The sequence below is a fragment of the Salvelinus namaycush genome, chromosome 13, assembly GCF_016432855.1.
Source record: "Salvelinus namaycush isolate Seneca chromosome 13, SaNama_1.0, whole genome shotgun sequence".
NCBI lineage: Eukaryota > Metazoa > Chordata > Actinopteri > Salmoniformes > Salmonidae > Salvelinus > Salvelinus namaycush.
The window spans coordinates 31,884,995-31,891,412 of record NC_052319.1 but is presented as its reverse complement, the minus strand read 5'-3'; the positions used below and the strand labels follow the sequence as shown (position 1 = coordinate 31,891,412).

The 6,418-nt window shown below is 48.3% G+C and overlaps 1 pseudogene; it reads left to right on the top strand.

Moving 5' to 3' along the window:
* The first annotated feature begins 2,676 nt into the window (after nucleotides 1-2,676).
* LOC120058094 lies at nucleotides 2,677-4,732 on the top strand (annotated as a pseudogene).
* Nucleotides 4,733-6,418: the final 1,686 nt, after the last annotated feature.

The following is a 6,418-nucleotide window of genomic DNA, read 5'->3' as shown; positions in this document are numbered from 1 at the left end:
TGTTTAATCACGAACCAATTCATATACATTTAAAAGAAAGACACTGGCATCTTAGTACGGCTAACACCTAACTCTCGAAGTCCTCCTGACTTCAGAGTCTGGAATGGTTCACTGACGTTGTCGGCACAATGCGTCGATAATGAAGGAGGCTGTGCTATTACTGGTTGGCTCTCCACTGTGTCTTTCTCAGTCAAAGACCCACACGAGACAGCCCCAAGCCCCACCCTTGCATTACAACTGTTGGATTTCAAATATTTGTTTGTATTATTATGTTTTATTGCATTACAGGAACATGGTACAAAACAATATACAAATATCACACATAACAGAAAAGTAAATAAATAAAACCAGAGAGACACAATACATTTTTTTTTACATTTTGCAGACGCTCTTATCCAGAGCGACTTACAGTAGAGTGCATACATTTTACCATACTGAGACAAGGATATCCCTACCGGCCAAACCCTCCCTAACCCGGACGACGCTATGCCAATTGTGCGTCGCCCCACGGACCTCCCGGTTGCGGCCGGCTGCGACCCAGCCCAGCCTGGGCGCGAACCCAGTGACTCTGGTGGCGCAGCTAGCACTGCAGTGCCCTAGACCACTGCGCCACCCGGGAGGCATAATAAAAGTATATTAAAGACAAGTTACATTTGGACAAATACTGTAGACACTTATTTGATCATTTGGTATTTATATATTTTAAATTAAATAAAATTGTATTGGTCACATACACATGTTTAGCAGATGTTGCTGCGGGTGTGGTGAAATGCTTGTTATATAATATTGTAAATCAGAAAAATAGTTAAACTTATTTTCTTACCATAATCATTTTTTAGCCACTTTTTCTCCCCTATTTCGATCTTGTCTCATCGCTGCAACTCCCCAACCGGCTTGGGAGGCGAAGGTTGAGTCATGCGTCCTCCGAAACATGACCTGCCAGCCCACACTAAGGATCGGACCCTTTTTTTCAATTTTCGCCTAAAATGACATACCCAAATCTAACTGCCTGTAGCTCAGGCATTGAAGCAAGGATATGCATATTCTTGATACCATTTGAAAGGAAACACTTTGAAGTTTGTGGAAATGTGAAATGAATGTAGGAGAATATAACACATTAGATCTGGTAAAAGAAAATACAAAGAAAAAAAATGTGTATTGTTTTTTGTACCGTCATCTTTGAAATGCAAGAGAAAAGCCCTGTGCACTCTCCTCAAAGAATAGCATGGTATTCCTTCACTGTAATAGCTACTGTACATTGGACAGTGCAGTTAGATTAAGAAGAATTTAAGCTTTCTGACAAAATCAGATATGTCTATGTCCTGGGAAATGTTCTTCTTACTTACAACCTCATGCTAATCGCATTAGCCTACGTTAGCTCAACCGTCCCGTGGGGTACACACCGATCCTGAAGAAAACACCCGCCCGCTTAACCTGGAAGCTAGCCGCACCGAGGTTAGCCTGCAGGCGCCCGACCCGCCACAAAGAGTCACTAGAGCGCAATGAGCCCCCGGCCAAACCCTCCCCTAACACAGACGACGCTGAGCCAATTGTGCGCCGCTCTATGGGACTCCTGATCACGGCCGGTTGTGATACAGCCCGGGATCGAACCAGGGTCTGTAGTGATGCTGCACCCATGAACTTCATGTTATGGATGAAAAATTCTCCCAATAAAATGAACAAATTCACAATGTATTGGCATGTATGTAAAATAAAAAATAACATGAAATTTGATAATGCTTACAGGTTTACCCATCTTATCACTAATATATATTTTCATATCTGTCCAAAATATTTCACTATGCAAGTAATCACAAAATAAATACTCTATAGTCTAATTTTCCTATTTACAAAAGCTACATTCATTTTCTACATTAATTACATATTTAGAAATCCGACTATTACAAGGATAACATCTGTGAAGGATCTTGTTAGAGACGTATCTTACTTTATTAGTTATCAAATATTTATGTGAATTAGTCTACCAATTCACATCAAATGAAGATGCCCATTTGGATTTTCAAATCCAAACTATGAGTATGGTTGTATGCATTTCTTAGCCGCTCTAAATGCTTAGTTACACTGTTTCTTCAGATAACAGTTTGCAGTATCAACATTTCCAAACAAATAAAAACAAGGGGAAGGGAGAATCTGTAGACACCCAGAGAAAAAAGAACACACTCTTTGCCAGAATTCAGCCAGCCTTCGCAAGACCATACCAAATCCAAATACAGTTGAAGTCGGAAGTTTATATACACTTAGGTTGGAGTCATTAACCCTCCCGTGGTCCTCGGGGTTAGAGTGACCCAGGCCCTGTGTTTGGAGGGCTCCCCCTCTGTGCTCTGTGCTGGGGGTCAGCGTGACCCAGCCAACCACTAGCGAGGTGTATGTTATTGTGTGTACTGTGTATACTGTGTGTGTAGAGAGTCTGTGAGTGGCGAGGTTGTGTGCGGCTCCCCCTCTGTGCTCAGGGTCAGAGTGACCCAGCCAGCCACTAGGGAGGTGTATATATTGTGTGTACTGTGTGAGGTGGGGGCTCCCCCGCTGTGCTCGGGGTCAGAGTGACCCAGCCAGCCACTAGCCAGGTGTATGTTATTGTGTGTACTGTGTGAGGTGGGCGCTCCCCCGCTGTGCTCCGGGTCAGACTGACCCAGCCAGGGCTACACACGTCCAGACATGCCCCGCTGTGTGTGCAAGAGGACAGCCCAGTGGTGCACAGGTGAACTGCACACACGGCTACACACGCCCAGCGGCGCAACAGGGGTGCAACAGGGGCGAACAGCGCCTCGTCGATTCACGTCGTCTCCCGTGTAAGCTGGCCATAGAGAGGATACTAATATTGTCAGCAGCACACAAAGTCATCGTTACCCCCGTGCCGCGTGCTCTCCCTCGCCGCTGATCAGTGGACCCAAGCCACCATGGCCGTGCGTTTCACCGGCAGCGCAGGTCCTAGAACAGATCTTCTCCAGCGTCGACCAAGAAGACTACGCCGATTCCGAGGAGGAGGAGGAAGAGGTTTCGGAAGACGAAGACGCGGAGGAATGCAATCCCGAGCGCGAGGCCGACCAGGCGTCTTCGCGCTCTTCGGAGGAAGACCCGGAGGAAGCCCCCGAGGACCAACACGAGGACCAACACGAGGAAGAGATGGCCTCTGCTCGAGCCCAAAGGGAGACGTTGCTGTCAAAAAACGGCAAATTCAAATGGTCCCCCCGTGGCCTATGGCCGCCACAGGGCCTGTGCGATCTGTCACGCCTGGCCGGACAAGACTCCGGGCCCCACGGCCTATGCCGTGACTCACACCCGCGACATCGCGTCTACCTTCCACCTGTTCGTCACACCGGCGATAGAAAGGATAATTCTGGAAATGACAAATTTGCATGGGACGAGAAAATACGGCGACGGCTGGCGAGACATGGACGCCACCGACCTGCGCGCCTACGTAGGGCTGCTGATCCTAGCGGGCGTCTACAGGGCCCGAGGCGAGGCCGCGACCAGCCTGTGGGACTCGGAGAGCGGCAGGACCGTGTTCCTGAGCCACCATGCCGCTCAAGGTCTTTCACAAGTACTCGAGGCTGCTGCGATTCGACGATCGCCAGTCGAGACCCATGAGGCTTGCCACGGACAAACTTGCAGCCATACGAGAGGTCTGGGAGGCGCGGCTGCCGGCCCTCTACAACCCGGGGTCTGACGTGACAGTGGACGTGCAACTGGTCCCGTTCAGAGGTACTGTGTGTGCGTGTGTATAGAGAGAGCTAGTATATGTATAACGTAGCACTCATTGCCCCCCATGAGCCGGTAATGACGCCAATCTCTTCTCTCCTTGCCAAAGGCCACTGTCCTTTCCGTCAATACATTCCCAGCAAGCCGGCGAAATACGGCATCAAGTCGTGGGTGGCCTGTGACGCCAAGTCCAGCTACGCTTGGAAGATGCAAGGCAGCCAGCGGAGGCCCCGAGAAGAACCAGGGGATGCGCGTCGTCCTCGATCTGACAACGGGACTGAGCGGTCGCAATGTTATGTGTGACAATTTCTTCACCTCCTACGAACTGGAACAGCGGCTCCTCGAGAGGAACCTCACCATGGTGGGCACGGTGAGAAAGAACAAGGCCGAGCTCCCGCCGGCGCTGCTCAAGGGCAGACAGGTCCCGTCCTCCAGGTTTGCCTTCACGCCCACCGCTACTCTAGTGTCCTACCTGGCAAAGAAAAATAAGAACGTGCTACTTCTGAGCACGCTGCACACAGAAGCCCAAGTCAGCGATCGCCGCGACAGGAAGCTGGCCGTCATCCTAGACTACAACTGCAACAAGGGCGGCGTGGATAACCTAGACAAGGTGGTCGGCATGTACAGCTGCAGACGGATGACTGCCCGCTGGCCCCTGGTCGTCTTCCACAACATCCTCGATGTGTCCTCCTACAACGCCTTTGTCATATGGCGAGAGATCAAGCCTGACTGGATGCCTCGGAAGCGCAACAAGAGGAGGGTGTTCCTGGAGCAGCTGGGAAAGGCACTTGTGAAGCCGCTGATCCAAAGAAGGCAGCATCTCCCCCACACCGAAGCGGCGTCAGCACTTGTCAAAGTCCTACATAGTACTACGGCTGCTCGTCAACAGCATGAGGAGCCCGCCGCTGCCCCGCGCGCTGCGCCGGCCACCGGGGCAAGTAAGAGGAAGAGGTGTCAGCTCTGCCCACCGAAGAAGGACTCCAAGAAACACACGGTGTGCTGCAGGTGTTAGAAATACATCTGCAAAGGCTGTTCACACGCATACTGTCACATTTGCACCCATTGGGCCTTTAGCCAAGACGGGACAGGGTGACCCGGAGGACGCGGGGTCTAGACACGATACGAGGACGACGGGAGGGTTAAAACTCGTTTTTCAACCACTCCACAAATTTCTTTTTAACAAACTATAGTTTTGGCAAGTCGGTTAGGACATCTACTTTGTGCATGACACAAGTAATTTTTCCAACAATTGTTTACAGATTATTTCACTGTATCATAATTTCAGTGGGTCAGAAGTTTACATACACTAAGTTGACTGTGCCTTTAAACAGCTTGGAAAATTCCAGAAAATTATGGCATTAGAAGCTTCTGATAGGCTAATTGACATCATTTGAGTCAATTGGAGGTGTACCTGTGGATGTATTTCAAGGCCTACCATCACACTCAGTGCCTCTTCGCTTGACATCATGGGAAAATCAAAAGAAATCAGCCAAGACATCAGAAAAACAATTGTAGACCTCCACAAGTCTGCTTCATCCTTGGGAGCAATTTCCAAACGCCTGACGGTACCACGTTCATCTGTACAAACAATAGTACGCAAGTATAAAAACCATGGGATCACGCAGCCGTCATACGCTCAGGAAGGAGATGCGTTCTGTCGCCTAGAGATGAACGTACTTTGGTGCGAAAAGTGCAAATCCATCCCAGAACAACAGCAAAGGACCTTGTGAAGATGCTGGAGGAAACAGATACAAAAGTATCTATATCCACAGTAAAACGAGTCCTATATCAACATAACCTGAAAGGCCGCTCAGCAAGGAAGAAGCCAACACTCCAAAACAACCATGAAAAAAGCCAGACTACGGATTGCAACTGCACATGGGGACAAAGATCGTACTTTTTGGAGAAATGTCCTCTGGTCTGATGAAACAATAATATAACTGTTTGGCCATAATTACCATCATTATGTTTGGAGGAGAAAGGGGGATGCTTGCAAGGCGAAGAACACCATCCCAACTGTGAAGCACGGGGGTGGCAGCATCATGTTGTGGGGGAGCTTTGCTGCAGGAGGGACTGGTGCACTTCACAAAATAGATAGCATCATGAAGAGGGGAAATTATGTGGATATATTGAAGCAACATCTCAAGACATCAGTCAGGAAGTTAAAGCTTGGTCGCAAATGGGTATTCCAAATGGACAATGACCCCAAGCATACTCCAAAGTTGTGGCAAAATGGCATAAGGACAACAAAGTCAAGGTATTGGAGTGGCCATCAAAGTCCTGACCTCAATCCTATAGAAAATGTGTGGGCAGAACTGAAAAAGCGTGTGTGAGCAAGGAGGCCTACAAACCTGACTCAGTTACACCAGCTCTGTCAGGAGGAATTGGCCAAAATTCACCCAACTTATTGTGGGAAGCTTGTGGAAGGCTAGCCGAAACGTATGACCCAAGTTTAAATTGTTTAAGGCAATGCTTCCAAATACTAATTGAGTGTATGTAAACTTCTGACCCACTGGGAATGTGATGAAAGAAACAAAAGCAGAAATAAATCATTCTCTCTACTATTATTCTGACATTTCACATTCTTAAAATAAAGTGGTGATCCTAACTGACCTAAGACAGGGAATTTTTACTCGGATTAAATGTCAGGAATTGTGAAAAACTGAGTTTACATGTACTTGGCTAAGGTGTTTGCAAA